The 26658-nt window shown below is 41.9% G+C and overlaps 1 pseudogene; it reads left to right on the forward strand.

The window, feature by feature from the left end:
* Positions 1 to 746: 746 nt before the first annotated feature.
* On the forward strand, positions 747 to 1667 carry LOC141022394 (uncharacterized; annotated as a pseudogene).
* The last annotated feature ends 24991 nt before the right edge of the window (positions 1668 to 26658 follow it).

The raw sequence follows: 26658 nt of genomic DNA on the forward strand, positions 1-26658 counted from the left end.
CTACCTCCCCTACACATGAAGGCCTCCTTTGGTTTGTAGGATTTTTGTAGGAATTCCATAGGGTAGGATTTGCAAAGGAAAATTCCTTTGAAGCCCTTTGGCTTGTAGGGATGGATTCCTATTCCTATGTAGGATAAGAATCAATCCTTCATATTTTGGACGAAAAAAACATTAGACTCAATGAAAAAAATCCTATCCTATGCACCAAATGACATCTCTTTCTCTATAGGAATTGACATGCATGTCATCTCACTTCCTATGATTTTCCTATTCATCTAAAATTCCTATCCTATGAACCAAAGAAGGTCGAAACTGCCACCCGAGCGTTCAGGATGTGCTTGGCTCTTCGCCTCTTCGGGAAGTCGAACAATGATGGTACTTCTACAGTGGAGTACTACTAGCATGCTTCTGGCCATCTACCACCGAATGAACTGCTGCATGTCCACCGCGTGCAGGAGGGAGAGCTGTAGTGAAAGCTTCACCTAGTTCTCCGAGCCACCACGCTCATGGGCGAGGGAGAGGGTGTTGTAATCAAACTTCTCCTTGTTGTACGAGTTGACGCGACACATCGAAGCAGTGCACTCGATGTATTTCAATAATTTGCGTTTACCGATGCATTAATTACAACACATGCATGCATGCCGTGACTTTCCTTTTGATACTTGCATGTGTTGATTTAATGCACCTTGAAGTAGTATGAATATGTGATGGAAAAAATTTCTAACGCCCCGACCCTAAAGCAACAGATGGTGGTGCACGAGGAGGGCGAGATCATGCCGACGGAACAGGACCCGACGATGGAGCTCTCTATGGTCTCTATGGACCTCACCTTGCTCCGTTGCCCCTTGTGCCTCCGCCCCTTGAAGCCTCCAATGTACGAGGTTCAAATACACCTCATCCGTTCGGCTGATCGAGCAAGGTGCAGGTTTCTTGATTGATGGGTTGTTCGATTGATTTGTGCAGTGCAAGGGAGGGGACCTGGCCTGCGGGGACTGCTGCCGCGAGCTCCCTGGGAACCAGCGGCAGTGCCAGAAGTGCGAGCGCGGTGGCGGCTTCGACGTGCAGAACACGGTGATGGACACCGTCCTCTCCTCGGTGAGGGTGGAGTGCCCACACGAAGGCTGTGGGCTCTACGTCACTTACCACGAGCTCGTCGATCACCAGAGCGTGTGTCCGCTCGCGCCCTGCAAATTCCCCGTGCCCATCTGCGGCTACGAAGGCCCACCACCGGCGCTCCCCCACCACATCAGCACCGTGCATCCCATGCCCGTGCACATGATCCAGTACGGCAAGGTGTCCCAGCTGCAAGTGCTAGTGTCGGAGCCGCGACTCTTGCTATTCGCGGAGGAGGATGGCCACACATTTTTTGTGGTCGGCGGCGTGCTTGACATCAGTGCGCCTATCGTCATGTCGGTCGTTTGCATCCGAGCGGGGGCGTCCCCACTGCCGCACTACGCGGCCAAGCTGTGGGTGAACGGCCCGCCGGGGGAGCCCAAAGGCAGGATCGACACCGCAAGGTGGAAATCGAGGTGACAAGCAGCAAGGATTCTGGCGCTGTCACCGTGTAGGAGCTGGCCTTCTTCACAGTTCTGCCCAAGCTGCTGGCCGATGCTGGGTTTTCGAGGACAGTGTCTGTCCACATTCAGATTGACAAGCTCACCTCCTAAATGATTCTACAGTGCCTTATGTTTATCTTAGTAATATTCAAATGTAGGGGTTAGCTCGGTCTACTTTAGCTTAAGAGATGGTGGATTTTGGTGGCGATGCAACAATTACTTCGACATCAGATCAGCAGTTAAAGTAATTTCCAACTGTCGAACGGATATTTTGTGTCTGTTGGATATAAAGATCCTTTGGGTAAGGAGTATAAGCTGCTTATATGCTTGTTTGTTGAGGAAGTGTTGCATACTTCTGCGAGTTCATGCGACACATCAAAGTAATACTACTACTAGTAGTACTCACCCGACTGTGCAATAGGTAGACGAAGCTCGTGTCGTGTTGGTGCCGAGTGCAGCCCGCACATTAACCAAAACCTCACGCCTCCAGCTTAGCCTCCGTGTTTTAAACTTCTCAATCTCAAGGCCAAGGAGCAACAAGAACCTATGATAGAGCCAATTGGATGGTTGAGAACACTACAATTTGTAGCTACAGATGCGTGTGTGAGAGAGGACGAGTGCGTGCGTGCACCTCTTCTCTTCGTGTATCTTTACTCCTATAAAAGACTCAGTTGGTGATAATGGTGTGTCTGCCATCCTTCATTTCTGACCATCAGATCTGCATCTAACGGCTGTGAGGTAAGTTGTGGCATTTTTGCAACAATAGCCCACATCACTGCTCCTATTTGCAGAAAGCCCCTTATTATGTTGAAAGCAACCACATCCCTCCTTCACCTCATCAAAACAGCCTGAGAAATGTATTTTAAGTGAAACATAATATATTTTTAGTGCTATATGTATATCAAAACAAGAGTGTTTTCTTTCAAGTTTGTGAACAAGTACTTTTCTACTTTGGATCCATTGCAACGCACGGGCACATTACTAGTAACGTACTAAACTCATAGTACAAGTGTATGTGGGTGTCATGGACCTAGGGAGCTAGAGATGGTGCCTGTGAGAAGTCTCGAGAGACTAGGTGTGTGTGGGAAAGAGGGAGAGAGATGATATGTGTCGATGTAATGCGTGTGAAAAAATGACTAGTCTATAGCTCGCCACGAGGCTATTCCTGGCGAACGCCCCAATAACCATAAGATATGTATCTGACGGTGCCAGCTATTGCACATACACAGTAGTAGAAAAAGAAGTACCGTGGCATATTACAAAACTGCTACACCACGACCGAGAACGCGTGCCCACGTTACGCCATCCGGGAATAGTGCCGCACTTCGAAACTAGAACCGTCAATAAATTTTGAGCTTGCGTCTCGTCACATTCCAAATTACTACCACACTATATTTAATTGCAAACATGTTCACACCGATCAAAGCTAAATGGTTTCCCACTTAGGAGCGTATTAGTACTCGGTTATAAATACTCTACTCCAAGATGACTACACATTCCTCCTCAACTCCTCATCCACAAAAACAAACAATTGTTTCATCATCTTTCCCTTGCGTCCGCCATGGCCCGGATGAGTTCTGGGTCGAGAGATTACTACCAGGGAGAGGCGAGCATCGAAGCAGAAGCACGAGAGATGTCCCTCCTCGCTGCAAAAGCAGCCGACATGTTCCACCACGCCGCGGTAGCAGCACAAAGGTCCCGCCATGCCGCCGAAGCAGCACAGAGGTCCCGCTCCGGCGTTGATGCAATAGACTGGTCCGGCCGCGCCACGGAAGCAGCAGAGATATGCCGCCGTGCTGCGAATGCAGCAGGGAGGTCCTCCCGTGCCATAGTGGCCTGGGAAAATGTCCCGCGAGCAGGCGAGGACTCTCACAAGTGTATGCGTGCTATGCTCGATGGCCTGATGGGTCGGATCTCCGGCTGGATGAAGCTGGAGGACGAGATGAATGGCTCGTTTGAAAATGCTACCGGCGTCATGCGGTGACTAGGGGAGGACAAGGCGAAGCTCCGCACCGAGCGCGACCTGCTGAGGGCGAAGATCGCCGGAAGGGCGAAGCAGGCGGAGGAGACCGTTGCCTTGTTGAAGAGGACGCGTGTCATCGTCAGGAAACTTATGGACGAGAATGCCATGCTCTGCATCAAGCATGAAAGGCTGGTGGAGGTATCCGTGGATGCTGTGAAGCGGCGTATTGAGGACATGAAACTAATGAAAGATATCATCGCCGCTCACCGCGAGAACTAGTCTCCGTGACCTGGAGCGCATCAAGAAAGTAGAGATCAGCGAGCTAGATCGTTGTATGCGTCTTCCTTCTTCTTTTGCCCTTGTGTATTTCGGGCGTAGCCGCATGTGGCTTTTTTAATTATCTTCCTAAATACTCATCCACTATCATCGTCCTTATATATTCATCAGTCTTGCTATAAGTCATAGTAGATGCTATATAGGTCCGTCGGATCTTACAGCAAGATCCATGCAAAATTTTCTTTTCAGATTTTCTTTTCTCTCTCTTAAATCTTAGTCGAGTGAGACATAGCCACGCCCATTAAACAGGGGCTCGGGCGCCATTAATGGAGACGTTGGGAGAGAGGTGGGCGTTAGATGGAGGTCAAAGGGCTCTCCTCCCGATAAGCACGCGCAGGGGTCTGATTGCATGCCTCCCGTACTCGAATAGCTACCCCGCACGACGCCTCCTAGCCAATAAAAAAGGGGACGCGTGGTGGCACGTAAATGGTAAGTAGAACGCCCACGGTTTCAATAATACTTGTGTTTCCGATTGTAACGTGATAGCACTTGTTCCAAAATAACTTTGTTGATTGTTAATGTGTGCGCTTTCCCAAATCGGATAAAATAACCACATCATGTTGGTGCCATGTCATGACACCAAGCCAAGTTTCATGATTTTCATGCATGTTTTGGATTTACAGGAATTAGAAAACCAAGTTTCTCAATGTTTCCGGTCGAGCCACGATGCCCAGATGTTTTAATTTCAGTCCCATTTCTTGCATGGGACCTACAAATTCACCCGAGCACACACATGTGATTTTTCAACCAACTTTGATGCAGTGGAGCATGTGCTTGTAGTTCAATTTTGAATTATGCACCTTAAATGACCAAAAACTCAATTAATGTATAAAAAAGGCCAAACGAAGCTGGAATAATTCCCAAATTTAACACGGCACTCATATAGTTCTATGTTGCCTCTGTAAAGAAAATCAGGGGGGCAGCGTATATCGTTTCGCACACAAAGGTGACACGTTCCCTCTCAGAACCACGAGCCGTCTTGAGAGAAGCTCCAGTTTGCAAGAAGCTTATACCAAAACTTGTTCCAATTTGGCCAAATTTTTTACCACAGCAAGTTAGTGCCATGACATGACACCATGCCAAGTTTCATGATTTTTAGGTGAGTTTTGGATCTACAGGAATTTAAAAACCAAGTTTCTCAATGTTCTCGGCCGAGCCACGACGCCCAGATGTTTGAATTACATTCCCATTTCTTGCAAGGGACCTAGAAATCCACCCAAGGACACACATGTGATTTTTCAACCAACTTTGGTGCACTGGAGCATGTGCTTGCAGTTCAAATTTGAATTATGCACATTAAATGACCAGAAACTCCCTCCTCATCCGAAATCGGTCCAGCAGCCGAGACACGCGAAATCCCACTTCGACCCATCAGCCGGAAGTGCCGCCTCTACGTCGCGTGGTCAAAACCGGTGGGGTTACGTTCGTAACTTACCCCACATTTCGGACAAGCACGTCCCTAAGCCATGGCTCCCCCTACCTTCCCCTTTGTACCCCACCATTCATACACCGAGGCCGCCAAAACCCGCGAAACCCCACGCTCCTCCGTCGGCCTCCCGACTGCAGCCCAGCCGGATCCTCTTCCCCGACGATGTCGTCCACAGCAACACCTCGACGTCCCACATCCACTGCATCGGATGAGGATCCGTCGTTGATCTCAACGTCCCGGAGGATCAGCCGCCCCGTCCTCCACCTCCAAGGAGCTTCCCCGATGTTCGCCAAGTCTATCGCGCCACCTCCATCCCCATAACACCGTCTTGACCTGCCCCACGGGAACCGCAGCACCCTCACTAATTCCTCCGATGAAGCCGAGGCCTACTCGGCGCCACCAAGGAGGTTCTGCACTCACAACTGCATTTTATCTTTTATTCTATCTCACAGGACCGCCGGTGCTCGATACCGAGCGGCCATGGCGGGTCTCCATCGATGTTGCCGTCGCAGGCCACTTCCTCCATGGTGTCTCTCCCCCATGTTGATCCTTCCTCGGTGGCGACTTGCACACCAGCACTAGCTGATGCTGCTCCGGCTCTCGCTCGAGTTGCTGCTCCTGCTCTCGCTCGTGTTGCGGCTCTGCTCTGGCTCTCGCTCGTGTTGCGGCTCTGCTCCTGCTGTAGGTCGCATTGCTGCAATGCTCTTGCTTTCATTTGCGCTGCTGCTCTTCTCTTGTCGTCGGTCGCGCTGCTGCTACGCTCTTGCTCTCGTTCGTGCTGCGGCTCCGCTCTTGCTCTCGTTCGTGCTGCTGCTCCGCTCTTGCTCTCGTTCCTGCTGCTACTTTGCTCTGCTCTTGCTCTTGCTCGCGCTGATGCTGCTGCACGACCTGCGGCAGGTACAGGAGTTGCTACTTTAGCACCCGCTCGCGGTGCTGCTGCACGAGCTGCTCTCTGCTCGAGCGGCTGCTGATTTAGATCACTGCTTCTCAGCTACCAGTGCATGAACGCCCTAAACTTCTACTGCAGTGCTCTGCTACTAGTTCAATCAATTTTGTCAATAAAACTTAGTTCCAACAGTAAAATTCAATTTTGACTGTAAAGTTTAGTTTCTTCAGTTAAGTACAGAGTCAAAAGTATTTACAGCATCTGTCGGAGCGGCCGCGGCGCGGCTGATGCATTTTACATCTAGCACTTTTTGGTGATGTTATTTACATCATTTATTGCACATGCTATTAGACTCCCACTTCAGATTAACGTTGTCTGTCTTGTCCTGCTTCAGCCTCGTAGTCGTACACCTCACCAGAGCTGCTCCAATGACAGAACCGTTCATCACAGCCAAGCAGTACCCTCGGTGCCATCTCCAGAGGCCTCAGATCTTCTTCGCCGCCTCCGACAGTCACACCAGCATCACCATCCTCCACGTCCAACCCAATGATGCTGAGGCCAACAAGGCTATGCCAAAGAGGTTGTACACTCGTCGCATCACTTTGTTACTCTACATTCATGTTGATCCCTCAGGGATGCTTTGGTTCAAAGCAGTTGCAAATCTAGAAAGAAATCAATCGTGGCCACAACTTTAACAGGGAGAAAACTAAATGCTCTTTTGAAAAACAGTTTGAATCGGTTTAGCAAGATAGCCATTATATGATATTCATGTTGGCCAAATCTAAGCTCACAAAATATTTCGAGGGCAGGCTTCAACCTGTTGAAGACTGCCTACTAGAATCGCCACTGGTTCAAAGAAAAAGTGAAGGAAAACATAGGAATTGGAAACTTTACTATGGTACTACTATTCGTGCATTTGGTTAGAAGGAATCGAGCAAAGCAAAACTGGAGGATTTTTTCCTTTGGTGTCTCTTTCAAAGAAAAAATGTAGGAATTTTAAGTGCATTACCGGCATAATAAGATTCTTATTTTACATTTTCATGTGGTTTGACTTTAATTTGACCATGTTTCTCCATTCCTCTGTTCTTTCAATTCATGTGAACCAAACACCCAGGATGACAGAAATCCTATGTTTGCAAATGCTCTATTTTGCACATGCCTTCCTATCCTATTCCTGTGTTTTTCCTGTCCCTGCATTTTTAGAATCCTCCAATTCTAAGGAGCACTTACATATTTACTTCATTTTCAGATAGGTGTCAAAGAAAACTCTGTGTGTTCTGTCCCGCTCCTGCCATGCCGTCATCCACCCCACCTGAGGAGCACCATCGATGGAAGCATTCACGACAGCAGAGACCTGCAGACCTTCTTTCGCCACCTCAGATCATCTTCCTCGTTGCCAGCAGCCACGCCAACTGCATTACCATCATCGACTGAGCAGATGAACCTAAGGACTACAAAGTTCCGGAAGAGAGGTCACACTCTTTCGTGTCTGCTTACGTTATACATCGGTTATTATTACCTGCTACTTTATCGTCCTGTTCACCTCTTAGACTCCGAGTCAGGTCCAAACTAATGTTCCAACTTGAGTTCTAAAATGCCCGTTGGGCACATATCGAGGAAGCAACAAATAGTATCTGTCTACTATCTGGTTCATCTAGGGTCTTCTATGTGGTTCATGTTCGGTGGGCAACAAACAGTAGATAAGCCATCGTCTATCTTTTTAAACTGAAGCTATCATCTGCCTGCTATCATTAGTCTTGGATCTATCCACTCGTTCACTACCATTAGTCTTGATTTCTGCATGCACCCCTTACTCCTTACATAATCTAACTATGTTTTTTATTATGTATGTCAGTTATTGCACACAATCATACTAAACATGTAGAGAAAAAGAGAAGACCGTTGCATGGGAATATAATGTCATGCAGACGCCGCTCCATGCTGGGTGAAGTGGGGGCCCCCTCCCCCTACTACAGATTGTATTCCCGAGGAAGATAACTGTTCAAAGGGGGATTCAGAGGGATCCGACCACTCCTATTTACCCCCTGAGGTGTTCGCTCTAACTTGGCATGCTGATGTTAGTCATATGATGCATATGGCGCCTCACATTGCTTACTTTATACATCTTATATGTCATCAGCTTAGTTTAGATTTGCTTTGTGTGAATGCCACCTTTTTGGTGTCTATATCATACTCCTATATGTGAATTATGCAATGCCATCTTCTTTAGCCAGGCATCATATACGTGAATCATGCAATGCCATCCTTTTTAGCCAGTCATCGTATATGTGAATTGTATCGTGCCATACTATTTTTTTCATAATGTATTCCATTTGTCAACAATGTTTGTACATTCATCTACTCTTCCCATGCATCAGCCATTTGAGTCGGTGATGGGAAAATCTGGAGTGGAAACAAAGTCTTCTGAGCAGTCAGTGCTACCTATCGATGCAGATTTCTTGCTGGTTACAGATAGCTCCTTAGAGGAAGATTTAGAGACAGATGACCATTCCTATCCCCCGAGGTGCATGCTCTAACTTGGCAGGGTTATATTGCTCATATCATGCATATGGTGTCTTTCATTGCCATGCCATCTACTTAGATTAGACATGCTTTGTGTGAATGCCTCCTATTTGCTTTTTATATCAGATATGTGAATTATGCAATGCCATGTTTTAAGCCAGTTATCATATATGTGAATTATGCACCGCCAACTTGTGTAGTCGGGCATGATATATGTGAATTATCTCATGCCATCCTTCTTTCATTACGTATTCCATTTGTCGACAATCTGTGTATATTGAACTACTCTTCATGTGTATCAGCCATTTGAGCCGGTTATGGAAAAATATGGAGTGAAAACAAGGTCTTCAGAGCAGGCAATGGTACCTGTCGAAGCATATATCTCGATGGTTACAGATAGCTCCTCAGAGGAGGATTCAGAAATAGATGACCAGTCCTATATCCCACCTGAGGTGTATGCTTTAACTTGCAATGTTTATATTTCTCATATTATGCATATGGTGTCTTGCATTGCTTAGTTTAGACATCATATACACAATATTCAATGCCATCTGCTTAGTTTAGAGATCATACATGCGAGTGCCAGTTGCTTAGTATATGAATCAATTATGTGAATTATATCATGCCATCATGTATACTCGGACAACATGTATGTGAATTATTTCATCCCAACCTATTTTAGAAAGACATCATATAGTTTTGTCATGTCATCATGTTTAGATACTCATCATATGTTGAATTATGCCATTATATCATGTTAAGTTTTCCATCATATATCTGAAACTGTGTCATGCTATCCTGTTTAGTTTGCCATCATATATGTGAAACTGTGTCATGCTATCCTGTTTGGTTAGACAACATATATGTGAATTACCACATCTGTTTATCATACAATGTTTGTACATTCAATTTCTTTTCTTGTTTATCAGCCATTTGAATTGGAGGGGGTGATGGCATTATCTAAGGGAGTAAAAACCCGTTCTTCATAAAAGACGGTGCTACCCGTCTATGCAGATATAACCATGGTTGTACTGGCTCATGAACTAGCCCCACCACACATAATCGAGACTCTTCCATATTGTACACGTACACCGTTGGACAGAGAACTAGCTACACCCCATCTAAACCCAACCCCAGCAGATCGTAACCCACTTATAGTTGACACAACACCATGTCCACCATAGAGTACCCCCACACGAGCAGTTTGTAAAGCAATTGCAGTGCCCAAAGCACGAAGACCACCACAGCGAACCCAAGCTCCATGTCTAAAGCAGAAGAGCAACTGTTCTTGGGTCAGATTCCGTAGCTATGGTCCATACTCCTTTGCTCTTGCATCACTGTATTTACTCATACCAACTAATTTTGAATTTGAAGGATCCAATTGAAACTCCAATGGCGCAACAGGTATGTTTTAAACCTATTACTTTAACTGGATCGTTGTTCTAACTTCTTGCTCCATGTTGATTTCAGTTTCATTTGTATAAACAATTATGTTCTCATGTCATGCACATTACAAGTGTTGTTAGTGTTGTGTAGTTTCCCACACTTATATTATGTTTATGCTGCTTTGTCTTAAATAGATATGATTTGAATTGTGTCTCTATCTACATTTGGCAACATAAACTAGGATGATATAGAGAATATAGTGACCATAGTACATAGATATATGTTTGTTTCATGCTGTTATCCTATCCACCTTACTACTGAACCGGTTTACAAAAATGAGTTTTATGTATTACATGCTAAACATGTGATGTGTCTGCTTGTTTCTCTTGTAGAATGCGAACAGAATATTGGAGAAGAGCACCCCATTATGCAATGGTAGGGAAAGTAATGCAGATAAGGTTCAAGATAGTGAGACAACCCTGTTGGTCTCCAAGAAAGGTGATAAAACTATCTTGTAGACAGTGAGACAACCCCAAAGTCCCGCGTTGATGTAGTGTTCGAGTTACTAGCCACTACCACTGGCAGAAGCTCTTCGAACTCGCTGCCTGAATCACTTCGGCTTCTATAGTCCCAGCTACAAGCTAAAAGGCATCAGTCAGCTGTGTTGTGGCAAGAAGCCGAAGGATTGAGGAAGTCCATGTAGAATTCTGATGCATACTTTCTGGTGCAACAGCAAGCGCTGGACGATTTTAGTGCCAAACAAGAGAAAACTACTAAGCTTGCTAAGCTTCTTGCCAGCATGGTGGGTATCCAGGATATCATTTGTTGAGCTCTTCTGAAAGGTTTCAATTCTGGACTTGCTTTGCTGCCGCGTTTATTTTCACTAGTGGCCAATTTAGACACCCAATGTATGTAATATGCTGCTTTGTTCACTATATGTGCACTGATGGCGAACTTTGAAGCTCAGTGGAATGTAATATTTGTAATAGTTGTAATAGCCTAGCGTAAGTTGCTTGCTTATTTATTTCCTTATTTTCTTGTTAATTTTTTTGCTTGCAGTCGTTGCAGTTCTTTCTCTGCGTTAACCTTTTTATTTAGAACTAGGCCACAATAAGCATGGGCAAAATACGAACCGTTGTAACCATGGTCCTGCTGCCTACTGTAGTGGGCCTCCTAAGGTCTGTATGATCCATGGGCCTTCTACGGGCCATAGATTCAATGGGGCTTTGATGACCCACAAGTATAGGGGATCTATCATAGTCCTTTTGATAAGTAAGAGTGTCGAACCCAACGAAGAGCAGAAGGAAATGACAAGCGGTTTTCAGCAAGGTATTCTCTGCAAGCACTGAAATTATCGGTAACACATAGTTGTATGATGAGATAATTCGTAACGGGTAACAAGTGACAAAATTAAACAAGGTGCAGCAAGGAGGCCCAATCCCTTTTGTAGAAAAGGACAAGCCTGGACGAACTCTTATATAAAGCAAAGCGCTCCCGAGGACACATGGGAATTGTTGTCAAGTTAGTTTTCATGATACTCATATGATTTGCGTTTGTTACTTTGATAATTTGATATGTGGGTGGACCGGTGCTTGGGTGCTACCATTCCTTGGACAAGCCTCCCACTTATGATTAACCCATCTTGCAAGCATGCGCAACTACGAAAGAAGAATTAAGGTAAACCTAACCATTGCATGAAACATATGGATCCAAATCAGCCCCTACGAAGCAACGCATAAACTAGGGTTTAAGCTTCTGTCACTCTAGCAACCCATCATCTACTTATTACTTCCCAATGCCTTCCCCTAGGCCCAAATCATGGTGAAGTTTCATGTTGTCGACGTTCACATAACACCACTAGAGGAAAGACAACATACATCTCATCAAAATATCGAACGAATACCAAATTCACATGATTACTGATAACAAGACTTCTCCCATGTCCTCTGGAACAAACGTAACTACTCACAAAGCATAGTCATGTTCATAATCAGAGGAGTATTAATTATCATTAAGGATCTAAAAATATGATCTTCCACCGAATAAACCAACTAGCATCAACTACAAGGAGTAATCAACACTACTAGCAACCCACAGGTACAAATCTGAGGTTTTCAGATAAAGATCGGATACAAGAGATGAACTATGGTTTGAGAGGATATGGTGCTCGTGAAGATGTTGATGGAGATTGACCCCCTATCGATGAGAGGATCCTTGGTGATGACAATGGCATTGATTTCCCCCTCCCGGAGAGATGTTTCCCTGGCAGAATAGCTCCCCCGGAGCCCTAGATTGGTTTTTCCCAGGTTCCGCCTCGAGGCGGCGGCGCTTCGTCCCGAAAGCTTCCTTCTGATTTTTTCAGGTCAAAACACACCATATAGCAGAAGACGGGCGTCGGGGGCCTGCCAGGGGGCCCACAAGACCGAAGGGCGCGCCCTCCGCCCTTGTGGATGGCAGGTGGCACCCCTCTGGTGCTTTCTTCGCCCAATACTTTTTATATATTCCAAAAATATACTCCGTGAAGTTTCAGGACTTTTGAGTTGTGCAGAATAGGTCTGTAATATTTGCTCCGTTTCCAGTCCAGAATTCCAGCTGCCGGCATTCTCCCTCTTCATGTAAACTTTGTAAAATAAGATAGAATAGGCATCCGCATTGTGATATAATGTGTAATAACAGCCCATAATGCAATAAATATCAATATAAAAGCATGATGCAAAATGGACGTATCAACTCTGCCAAGCTTAGACGTCGCTTGTCCTCAAGTGAAAGCCGATATTAAAAAATATGTCCACATGTTTAGAGATAGAGGTGTCGATAAAATAGAATACGGACATGAGGGCATCATGATCATCTTTGGAACAACAACATATATTGTCATATAGTTTCTTATGCTAACGTAACAATTCATTCACAAGGTAAGTATGAATCAGAAACTTCATTGAAAACTAACAAATTATGATCTCAGTCATTGAAGCAATCGCAATTTATCATAACATCGGAAAGAGTCAATATAAGATCTTTTCAGCAAGTCGACATACTCAACTATCATTTAGTCTTTCACAATTGCTAAGACTCACGCGGTACTTATGGGTACAAAGTTTCAATCGGACACAGAGAAAGATAGGGGCTTATAGTTTCGCCTCCCAGCCTTTTACCTCAACAGTAACGTAAACAATAATACTTTATGAAAACCTACATCCGAGTGGATATATATCCGGATCTCTCCAATATATAGTGCTTGCTGATAACCCACAAGTATAGGGGATCAATTGTAGCCTCTTTCGATAAGTAAGAGTGTCGAACCCAACGAGGAGCTAAAGGTAGAACAAATATTCCCTCAAGTTCTATCGACCACCGATACAACTCTACGCACGCTTAACGTTCGCTTTACCTAAAACAAGTATTAAACTAGAAGTACTTTGTAGGTGTTGTTGGATAGGTTTGCAAGAAAAGAAAGACAACATAAATAAAAAGTAGGGGTTGTTTAGATAAAGACACAACTAAGTTAGTTTTAGTAGAGAGCTTTTTGTTACGAGAAAGTTATTTGTCCCTAGGCAATCAATAACTAGACCGGTAATCATTATTGTAATTTTATTTGAGGGAGAGGCATAAGCTAACATAATTTCTCTACTTGCATCATATGCACTTATGATTGGAACTCTAGCAAGCATCCGCAACTACTAAAGATCATTAAGGTAAAACCCAACCATAGCATTAAAGCATCAAGTCCTCTTTATCCCGTATGCAAACAACCTACTTACTCGGGTCTGTGCTTCTGTCACTCACGCCACCCACCATAAGCAAATCATGAAAATATTGCAAACCCTACAGCGGGGATCCCTCACGCTTGCGCGACACGGAGAGCACCATAGGACAGCACCAATAATAAAACATGCAACTCAAACCAATCTTGATCATCAAATAACCCATAGGACAAAACGGATCTACTCAAACATCATAGGATAGCCATACATCATTTGGAAATAATATATAGCGTTGAGCACCATGTTTAAGTAGAGATTAAAGCGGGTAAGAGAGAGGTTACACCACTGCATAGAGGGGGAAGAGTTGGTGATGATGGCGGTGAAGTTGTTGGTGAAGATTGCGGTGATGATGATGGCCACGGCAGGGTTCCGGCGCCACTGGAAGAGAAGGGGAGAGGGGGGCCCTTCGTCTTCTTCTTCCTTGACCTCCTCCCTAGATGGGAGAAGGGTTTCCCCTCTGGTCCTTGGCCTCCATGGCGTGGGAGGGGCGAGAGCCCCTCCGAGATTGGATCTGTCTCTCTGTCTCTCTCTATTTCTGCGCTCTCCTCTGCTGCCCTTTCACCGTTTTGTGTATATATGGAGATCCGTAACTCCGATTGGATTGAAACCTTCGCCGTGATTTTTTTACCAAAAAATAGCTTTCTTGCGTCTGAAGTTGAGCAGCAACCGCCTTACAGGTGGCCCACGAGGGTCAGGGGGCAGGCGCGCCCCTTCCTCGTGGCCACCTCGGGCACCATCTCGCGTGGATTTTTCTTCGGAATTTTCCAAATATTCCAAAAATAATCTTCGTTTGTTTTTATCCTGTTTGGATTCCGTTTGATATGGATATTCTGCGAAACAAAAACATGCAACAAACGGGAACTGGCACTGGGCACTGGATCAATATGTTAGTCACAAAAATAGTATAAAAAGTTGCCAAAAAGTATATGAAAGTTGTATAATATTGGCATGGAACAATCAAAAATTATAGATACGACGGAGACGTATCAACATCCCCAAGCTTAATTCCTGCTCGTCCTCGAGTAGGTAAATGATAAAAAGATAATTTTTTATGTGGAATGCTACCTAGCATAATCTTGATCATGTATCTAATCATGGCATGTATATTAAGATACGAGTGATTCAAAGCAATAGTCTATCATTTGACATAAAAACAATAATACTTCAAGCCTACTAATAAAGCAATCATGTCTTTTCAAAATAACATGGCCAAAGAAAGTTATCCCTACAAAATCATATAGTCTGGCTATGCTCCATCTTCACCACACAAAATATTCACATCATGCACAACCCCGATGACAAGCCAAGCAATTGTTTCATACTTTTGACGTTCTCAAACCTTTTCAACTTTCACGCAATACATGAGCGTGAGCCATGGACATAGCACTATAGGTGGAATAGAATATGATGGTGGTGGTTGTGTGGAGAAGACAAAAAGTGAGAAAGTCTCACATCAACGCGGCTAATCAATGGGCTATGGAGATGCCCATCAATTGATGTCAATGCGAGGAGTAGGGATTGCCATGCAACGGATGCACTAAGAGCTATAAGTGCATGAAAGCTCAAACTGAAACTAAGTGGGTGTGCATCCAACTTGCTTGCTCATGAAGACCTCGGGCATTTGAGGAAGCCCATCGTCAAAATATACAAGCCAAGTTCTATAATGAAAATTCCCACTAATATATGAAAGTGATAATTCAAGAGACTCTCTATATGAAGAACATGGTGTTACTTTGAAGCACAAGTGTGGTAAAAGGATAGTAACATTGCCCCTTCTCTCTTTTTCTCTCTTTTTTGGCCTTTCTCTTTATATATATATATTTATTTATTTATTTATTTTTATTTTTTCATCCGGAGTCTCATCCCAACTTGTGGGGGAATCATAGTCTCCATCATCCTTTCCTCACTGGGGCAATGCTCTAATAATGATGATCATCACACTTCTATTTACTTACAACTCAATATTACAACTCGATATCTAGAACAAAGATATGACTCTATATGAATGCCTCCGACGGTGTACCGGGATGTGCAATGATCTAGCGTAGCAATGACATCAAAAAACGGACAAGCCATGAAAACATCATGCTAGCTATCTTACGATCATGCAAAGCAATATGACATTAAATGCTCAAGTCATGTATATGATGATGATGGAAGTTGCATGGCAATATATCTCGGAATGGCTATGGAAATGCCATGATAGGTAGGTCTGGTAGCTGTTTTGAGGAAGATATAAGGAGGTTTATGTGTGATAGAGCGTATCGTATCACGGGGTTTGGATGCACCGGCGAAGTTTGCACCAACTCTCGAGGTGAGAAAGGGTAATGCGCGGTACCGAAGAGGCTAGCAATGATGTAAGGGTGAGAGTGCGTATAATCCATGGACTCAACATTAGTCATAAATAACTCACATACTTATTGGAAAAATCTGTTAGTCATCGAATCAAAGTACTACGCGCATGCTCCTAGGGGGATAGATTGGTAGGAAAAGATCATCGCTCGTCCCCGACCGCCACTCATAAGGAAGACAATCAATAAATAAATCATGCTCCGACTTCGTTACATAACGGTTCACCATACGTGCATGCTACGGGAATCACAAACCTCAACACAAGTATTTCTACAATCCACAACTACCCACTAGCATGACTCTAATATTACCATCTTTATATCGCAAAACTATTGCAAGGAATCAAACACATCATATTCAGTGATGTACAAGTTTTATGTAGGATTTTATGACTAACCATGTGAATGACCAATTCCTGTCATCTCTCTAAATAGATATAAGTGAAGCAAGAGAGTTCAATTCTTTCTACAAAAGATATTCCCACGCTCTAACAAATATAAGTGAAGCAAAAGAGCATTCTACAAATGGCGGTTGTCTAAGTGAAGAGAAACAGGCAATCCAAACTTCAAATGATACAAGTGAAGCACATGAAGCATTCTATAAAGCCATACTCAAAAGATATAAGTGAAGTGCAAAGAGCATTCTATAAAACCAAGGACTATCTCATACCAGCATGGTGCATAAAATAAAAGGTGAAAACTAAATGCAAAAGACGCTCCAAGATTTGCACATATCGCATGAATGAAACGAATCCGAAAACATACCGATACTTGTTGAAGAAAGAGGGGATGCCTTCCGGGGCATCCCCAAGCTTAGACGCTTGAGTCTCCTTGAATATTTACTTGGGGTGCCTTGGGCATCCCCAAGCTTGATCTCTTGCCTCTCCTCCATTTCCTCATATCGAGACCTTCTCGATCATCGAACACTTCATCCACACAAAACTTCAACAGAAAACTCGGTAAGATCCGTTAGTATAATAAAGCAAATCACTACTCTAAGTACTGTTGCAAACCAATTCATATTTTGTTTTTGCATTGTTTGTACTGTAGTATAACTTTTTCATGGCTTAATCCACTGATATAAATTGATAGTTTCATCAAAACAAGCAAACTATGCATCAAAAACAGAATCTGTCTAAAACAGAACAGTCTGTAATAATATGAACATTCACCATACTTCTGATACTTGAAAAATTCTGCAAACATAGGAAAAATAAACAATAGGTATGGAAAGACAGTGCAAAAAGAATCAGAACCGTTTGACGTTCGAGTAAAAAATTAAAAATCGCGCACTACAGCCAAAGTTTCTGTCCTGCACCGTACAAACCAACAAGCATTGTAAACATCCTAAAGGCAAACCTTGGCACATTATTTTTATTTCTAAACTTTATAAAAGCACAAAACAAAAATAAATGACTCTCTAAAACTTCCGGGTTGTCTCCCTGGCAGCGCTTTCTTTAAAGACATTAAGCTAGGCATTTAGTGCTCAAGTAATGAATCCACCCGGATCCCAAGGTATATAAAAGCCAATTTTAATTAGCAATGATTTGGCATTTAGTAGTGAGCACAAAGCAACATATATCATGTAATGGCGAAGTCTAACTCTCTTCCTATGCATCGGCATGTCATAAAAGAACAACTCATGCACACATAGTAAAGGCCAATGCATAGTATAAATAGTTTCTTGCAATTTTATCGTGTGGGGAACATAGAGAGGTGGAGATATAGTTCCTCTCTCATAATAATTGCAAGTAGGAGCAGCAAGCACATGCATATTATACTCATCAAAATCATCATGTGTAGTAGTAAAAGGCAACCCATCAATATAATCCTTAATAAGCACAAACTTCTCCGATATAGTGTAGTCGGGAGAATTCAAAAAGATAATAGGACTATCATGCGTGGGTGCAATAGCAACAATTTCATGTTTAACATAAGGAACTATAGCAACTTCATCTCCATAAGCATAATTCATATTGGCATCTTGGCCACAAGCATAGCAAGCATCATCAAAAAGGGATATTTCAAAAGAATCAAAGGGATCATAACAGTCATCATAGCAATCATCCTTCGATAAGCACGAAGGGGAATTAAACAATGTATGAGTTGAAGAGTTACTCTCATTAGAAGGTGGGCATGGGTGATCAATCCGCTCTTCCTCCTTTTGTTCTTCGCTCTCCTCCTCATCTTTTTCATCCAATGAGCTCACAGTTTCATCAACTTCTTCTTCCATAGATTCCTGCAAAATATGAATGTCTTCTTGGATAGCGGAGACTTTCTCAATAAGTGCATTAATATCGGAATTGTATCCATAATTCTCATAGCAATATTTGAGGATAGCTAAATTTTCAGGTCTATAAACAGCATCATCAAAATCTTCAAACTCTTTAAACATAGATTCAATTTCATAAGCACCCATAAAAGCAACAAATTCTTCTATTTGTTCCACATCATAGTAATCATATATACCATTAGCATAAGAAGCTAAGGTTTTATTATCATTAAATTTGCATGAAAAGGGAAGGTGTGGATCCTTCATCCTAGAGCAACAAGTATAATCATAACTCAAGCATACTTGCCGAGCATACCACTTCAATATATAAATTTGATCCCATAATAGTTTCCCTTTTTGTGTCAAGCGATAATCCCTAAAGTATTCACGTTGATCCAACGTTACTCCCATTACCAAATTGAATAGGGTTTTCTCTGGATTATCAAAGTAGTACATAATATCTGTCACATAACGAGCATCGAGGGTTTTAGGAGGTTCCTCATCTCCATGAGTAGCAAGTACACCTAATTTTTTTGGTATTTCGTGTTCCATATCCATGACTAAAGATAGAGAACAACTAAGAACAACAAATAAAAATTACTTAATGGTAAAGCAAACAAGCACACATGAGAATATTCACCCCATGCTATTGCTCCCCGGCAACGGCGCCAGAAAAAGGTCTTGATAACCCACAAGTATAGGGGATCAATTGTAGCCTCTTTCGATAAGTAACAATGTCGAACCCAACGAGGAGCTAAAGGTAGAACAAATATTCCCTCAAGTTCTATCGACCACCGATACAACTCTACGCACGCTTAACGTTCGCTTTACCTAAAACAAGTATGAAACTAGAAGTACTTTGTAGGTGTTGTTGGATAGGTTTGCAAGAAAATAAAGAGATCGTAAATAAAAAGTAGGGGCTGTTTAGATAAAGACACAACTAAGTTAGTTCTAGTAGAGAGCTTTTTGTTACGAGAAAGTTATTTGTCCCTAGGCAATCGATAACTAGACCGGTAATCATTATTGCAATTTTATTTGGGGCGAGGCATAAGCTAACATACTTTCTCAACTTGGATCATATGCACTTATGATTGGAACTCTAGCAAGCATCCGCAACTACTAAAGATCATTAAGGTAAAACCCAACCATAGCATTAAAGCATCAAGTCCTCTTTATCCCATACGCAAACAACCTACTTACTCGGGTATGTGCTTCTGTCACTCACGCCACCCACCATAAGCAAATCATGATCATATTGCAAACCCTACAGCGGGGATCCCACACACTTGCGCGACACGGAGAGCACCATAGGACAGCACCAATAATAAAACATGCAACTCAAACCAATCTTGATCATCAAATAACCCATAGGACAAAACGGATCTACTCAAACATCATAGGATAGCCATACATCATTGGGAAATAATATATAGTGTTGAGCACCATGTTTAAGTAGAGATTACAGTGGGTAAGAGAGAGGTTACACCGCTGCATAGAGGGGCGAAGAGTTGGTGATGATGGCGGTGAAGTTGTTGGTGAAGATTGCAGTGATGATGATGGCCACGGCAGCGTTCTGGCGCCACCGGAAGAGAAGGGGAGAGGGGGGCCCTTCGTCTTCTTCTTCCTTGACCTCCTCCCTAGATGGGAGAAGGGTTTCCCCTCTGGTCCTTGGCCTCCATGGCGTGGGAGGTGCGAGAGCCCCTCCAAGATTGGATTTGTCTCTCTGTCTCTCTCTGTTTCTGCGCTCTCCTCTGTTGCCCTTTCACCGTTTCGTGTATATATGGAGATCCGTAACTCCGATTGGATTGAAACCTTCGCCGTGATTTTTTACCAAAAATTAGCTTTCTTGCATCCGAAGTTGAGCAGCAACCGCCTTACGGGTGGCCCATGAGGGTCAGGGGGCAGGCGCGCCCCCTGCCTCGTGGCCACCTCGGGCACCGTCTCGTGTGGATTTTTCTTCCGGAATTTTCCAAATATTCCAAAAATAATCTCCGTCCGTTTTTATCCCATTTGCATTCTGTTTGATATGGATATTCTGCGAAACAAAAACATGCAACAAACAGGAACTGGCACTAGGCACTGGATCAATATGTTAGTCCCAAAATAGTATAAAAAGTTGCCAAAAAGTATATGAAAGTTGTATAATATTGGCATGGAACAATCAAAAATTATAGATACGACGGAGACGTATCACTTGCCAAAGGAAAAAGTGTAAAAAGGAAAGGTGAAGATCATGACTCTTGTATAAGGGTAGAAGATAAAAATAAAAGATAGGCCCTTCGCAGAGGGAAGCAGAGGTTGTCATGCGCTTTTATCGTTGGATGCACAAAATCTTAATGCAAAAGAACGTCACTTTATATTGCCGCTTGTGATAAAGACCTTTATTATGTAGTCTGTCGCTTTTATTTCTTCCATATCACAAGTTTGTATAAAGCTTATTTTCTTCACACTAATAGATCATACATATTTAGAGAGCAATTTTTATTGCTTGCACCAATGACAACTTACTTGAAGGATCTTGCTCAATCCATAGGTAGGTATGGTGGACTCTCATGGCAAAACTGGGTTTAGGGATGTTTGGAAGCACAAGTAGTATATCTACTTGGTGCGAAGAATTTGGCTAGCATGAGAGGGAAAGGCAAGCTCAACATGTTGGAGGATCCATGACAATATAACTTCTATTCGGATAAAAGAAAACATAACCCATTATGTTGTCTTCCTTGTCCAACATCAACCTTTTAGCATGTTATATTTTACTGAGTGCTCACATTTACGAAAGATGTCCAAGATAGTATATTTATATGTGAAGCCTCTCTTTCTTTATTACTTGCTATTAATTGCAACAATGACCAAAACTATGTTTGTCAACTCTCAACAAATTTTATTCATCACACTCTTTATATGTGAAGTCATTAATCTCCATAAGATCAATATATGACGTTTTATTTTATTTTTTTTCTTTCCTTTATTTTATTCCCTCAAGATCATAGCAAGAAGCAAAGCCCTCAACTCAAAACTACGCTTTATTATATAACTCACGGACTCGATTACATAGATAGACCTCGAAACAAAACTCAAAGCTAGATCATACTAAAAACTTTATTCTACTAGATCAAGATATAACCAAAAGGATCGAACTAAGAAAAGCGATAAAAGTAAAGGTGTGATGGTGATACGATACCGGGGCACCTCCCCCAAGCTTGGCAGCTTCCAAGGGGGAGTGCCCATACCCATGTATTTATGATTCTTTCTTCGGAGGTGATGATGTGATATTCTTCGCGATGATGCCCCTTAGGATGAGATTCTCTTCCTCGAGCTTATTAATTTGCTGCTTAAGATCCATTACTTCCTTGCAAAGTTTACCCGTGACGGCTAAAGCTCCATTCACCCATGTATGTTTCATAGCTGCGGGAGAAAAAGCAACACTCTTTTCATATTTTCATAAGAGAGAAATCTAGCATTGGGAGGAATGACCGAATTTGGTATTGCTAAGCTCTGAAGTTCCTCCAGCATGAATCTAATTTGGAGATGAGTGGTAACTTCCTGATCCTCCTCCATGGCATCCACCCTTTTCAAGTCAGCCTCCATCCTTCCTTCGTTGATTGCCCGAAGTGGTCAGCTTCGTTGTATGCTCTTGGGCCCGATGTAGGGTGAGATACCCGACTCTCCCCGATCAACTCTTGAGAAGACATCTAGCTCTAAATCTACTGTAGAAATAGCTCAAAACAAAAACAGAGGATTTTGTCATGGTACGGTGGTCAAAACCTTCAGGAGATTATATAATGCAATTTTACCGACCAAAAGAAGTATTGTGCAAGAAAACGGAGTCCGGAGGGCACACGAGGTGGCCACAAGGCAGGGGGCGCGCCTAGGGGGTAGGGCGCGCCCTCCACCCTTGTGGTCTCCTCGTGTATCTTTCGGACTACTTTTAATTTTCCTAATTTTTTAAATATTCCAAAACGGAGAAAAATTGCTATTAGAACAGTTTTGGAGTCGGTTTACTTACTGTACCACATACCTATTCCTTTTCGGAGTCTGAAACGTTCTGCAAAGTATCCCTTATGTACTCCTCCGGTGTTATGATATTAATTGTACTGGTTTCAACATTTATGGGAGTACCTGAGATAGAATGTTTGATTCTTTGACCATTTACCACCTTTGGATTTGTACCTTCGGCGTTGTTTGTTTTGATGGCACCTGAACGATAAACCTCGTCGATAATGTAAGGACCTTCCCATTTAGAGAGAAGCTTTCCTGCAAAAAATCTTAAACGAGAGTTGTATAGCAAAACATGATCACCTACATTAAACTCACGCTTTTGTATCCTTTTATCATGCCATCTTTTAACTTTTTGTTTAAACAACTTGGCATTCTCATAGGCTTATGTTGTCCATTCATCAAGCATGCTAATGTCAAATAACCTCTTCTCACCGACAAGTTTGAAATCATAGTTGAGCTCTTTGATTGCCCAATAAGCTTTATGTTCTAGTTCGAGAGGTAAGTGACATGCTTTTCCATAAACCATTTTATATGGAGACATACCCATAGGGTTTTTATAAGTAGTTCTATAAGCCCATAATGCATCATCAAGTTTCTTAGACCAATTCTTTATAGATCTATTAATAGTCTTTTGCAAAATCAATTTAATCTCTCTATTACTCGATTCTATTTGACCACTAGACTGAGGACGATATGCAGATGCAATTCTATGGTTAACATCATACTTAGCAAGTAATTTACGGAAAGCGCCATGAATAAAATGTGAACCACCATCAGTCATTAAATATCTAGGGACTCCAAACCTCGGAAAAATAACTTCTTTAAGCATCTTAATAGAAGTGTTATGATCAGCACTACTAGTTGGAATATCTTCCACCCACTTCATAACATAATCAACAGCAAATAAATTATGTGTATACCCATTAGAGGAAGGAAAAGGTCCCATATAATCAAAGCCCCAAACATAAAATGGTTCAATAACAAGTAAATAATACATAGGCATTTCCTAACATCTACTAATATTACCAATTCTCTGGCATTCATCACAAGACAAGACAAACTTGCGAGCATCCTTAAAGAGAGTGGGCCAATAAAAACCAGATTGCAATACCTTATGTCAGTTCTATCTCTAGCGTCGTGTCCTCCGTAAGCCTCGGAGTGGCACTTGCGTAGGATCTGTTCCTGGTCATGCTCAGGTACACAACCTCTAATAACACCATCTACTCCTTCTTTATAAAGGTGTGGGTCATCCCAAAAGTAATTTCTTATATCATAGAAAAACTTTTTCTTTTGCTGGTATGTGAAACTAGGTGGTATAAATTTACGAGAAGCATACCATGGAGTATTACGAGAAGCATTTATGACAGCTAATTGCTCATCAGGAAAACTATCATCAATAGGTTGTGGGTCATCAAGAATATTTTCTAACCTAGACAAGTTGTCTGCAACGAGGTTCTCAGCTCCCTTTCTATCAACAATATGCAAATCGAATTCTTGTAACAAGAGAACCCATCTAATAAGTCCAGGTTTAGCATCTTTCTTTTCCATAAGATATTTAAGAGCACCATGATCAGTGTGAACTGTTACTTTGGAGTCAACAATATAAGATCTAAACTTATCACAAGCAAAAACAACTGCTAAAAATTCTTTTTCAGTAGTAGCATAATTTCTCTGGGCACTGTCTAGAGTTTTACTAGCGTAATGAATAACATTTAATTTCTTATCAACTCTTTGTCCTAGAACAGCACCAACAACATAATCACTAGCATCACACATAATTTCAATGGGTAAATTCCAATCAGGCGGTTGAACAATAGGTGCAGAAATCAAGGCTTTCTTAAGTATCTCAAATGCTTCTACACAATCATCATCAAAAACAAAAGGAACATATTTTTGGAAGAGATTAGTGAGAGGCCTAGAAATTTTAGAGAAGTCTTTAATAAACCTCCTATAGAAACCAACATGACCAAGGAAACTTCTTATACCTTTTATATCTTTAGGACACGACATCTTTTCAATAGCATCTACTTTAGCTTTATCAACTTCAATACCTCTTTCAGAAATTTTATGCCCCAAGACAATACCTTCATTAACCATAAAGTTGCACTTCTCCCAATTCAAGACGAGATTAGTTTCTTCACATCTCTGCAAAACTTGATCAAGTTTGCTTAAGCAATCATCAAAAGAAGTTCCGTAAATAGAGAAATCATCCATGAGAACCTCAACAATCTTTTCACAAAAACCAGAGAATATAGCAGTCATACATCTTTGAAAGGCAGCAGGTGCATTGCATAAACCAAAAGGCATACGTCTATAAGCGAAAGTACCGAAATGGCAAGTAAAAGTGGTCTTTTCCTGATCATCTTTTGACACAGATATTTGAGAAAAACCAGAATAACCATCTAGAAAGAAAAAATGTGTATGTTTGGATAGTCTTTCTATCATTTGATCAATAAAATGTAGAGGGTAATGATCTTTTCGAGTAGCTTTGTTTAATTTGCGAAAATCAATTACCATTCTATAACCTGTAACAATTCTTTGTGGAATCAATTCATTCTTATCATTAGGAACAACGGTAATACCTCCCTTCTTAGGGACATAATGGACGGCACTCACCCATCTACTATCAGCAATAGCATAAATTATACCTTCTTCCAGAAGCTTTAGTATTTCATTTCTTACCACTTCTTTAATCTTAGGATTTAACCTTCGTTGGTAATCAACAACTAGTTTAGCATCAGGCTCCAAATTAATTTTGTGCTGACATAGAGTGGGACTAATGCCCTTAAGATCATCAAGAGTATATCCAATAGCGGCACGGTGCTTCTTCCGAGTTTTCAATAAGTTCTTTTCTTCATGCTCTGAAAGGTTAGCACTAATAATAACAGGATATATCTTCTTTTCATCAAGATATGCATATTTCAGAGTATCAGGTAATTGTTTAAGCTCAAACACGGGATCACATTTGGGTGGAGGAGGATCCCCTAGGATTTCAAAACAGGCCCTTGATTAAAGAATATTTCATCTATTTCCCTTCTTTCATTCATAAACATATCATTTTTGTGATCTAGAAAATATTGTTCTAAAGGATCAGCCGGAGGCACGGCAATAGAAGCAAGACCAATTATTTCATCCTTACTAGGAAATTCTTTATCATGGGGTTGTCTACGAAATTTAGAGAAATTAAAATAATGAGACATATCCCCTAAACCAACAGTAACAATATCTTTCTCGCAATCTATCTTAGCATTAACGGTATTCAAGAAAGGTCTACCAAATATAATGGGACAAAAATCATCTTGTGGGGAAGCAAGAACAAGAAAATCAGTAGGGTATTTTATTTTCCCACACAAGACTTCAACATCTCTAACAATCCCAATTGGTGATATAGTATCTCTATTGGCAAGCTTAATAGTAACATCAATATCTTGTATCTCAGCAGGTGCAATATCATTCATAATTTCTTTATATAAGGAAAACGGAATTGCACCTACACTAGCACCCACATCACATAACCCATGATAACAATGATCTCCCAATTTAACTAAAACAAAAGGCATCCCAACAACAGGTCTATGTTTATCTTTCATATCGGGTTTAGCAATTCTAGCAACTTCATCACAGAAATAAATAACATGCCCATCAATATTATCAACCAAGAGATCTTTAACCATAGCAATACTAGGTTCGACTTTAATTTTCTCAGGGGTTGTAGGTGTTCTAGAATAAATCTTACGAACCATAGTTGAAGCTTTAGCATGATCCTTTATTCTAACAGGAAAAGGTGGTTTCTCAATATAAGCAGTAGGAACAATAGGATCAACATTATAAGTAATAGTTTATTCTTGAACTTTAATAGGTTCTACTACTTTAACTTCAAGGGGAGGATGATATTTAAACCACTTCTCCTTGGGGAGATCAACATGAGTATCAAAAGATTCACAGAAAGAAGCCACTATCTCAGAGTCAAGTCCATATTTACTGCTAAAATCACAAAAAGCATCGGTATCCATAAAAGATTTAACACAATCAAACTAAAGTTTTATACCCGACTCCTTACCTTCGTCAAGTTCCCAATCTTCAGAGTTGTGTTTAATTATTTCCAATAAATCCCATTTTAATTCAATATCCTTCTTCATAAAAGAACCAGTACAAGAAGTATCGAGCATGGATCGATCATTATGTGAAAGCCC

The sequence above is a fragment of the Aegilops tauschii genome, chromosome 5 (genome assembly GCF_002575655.3).
Source record: "Aegilops tauschii subsp. strangulata cultivar AL8/78 chromosome 5, Aet v6.0, whole genome shotgun sequence".
NCBI lineage: Eukaryota > Viridiplantae > Streptophyta > Magnoliopsida > Poales > Poaceae > Aegilops > Aegilops tauschii.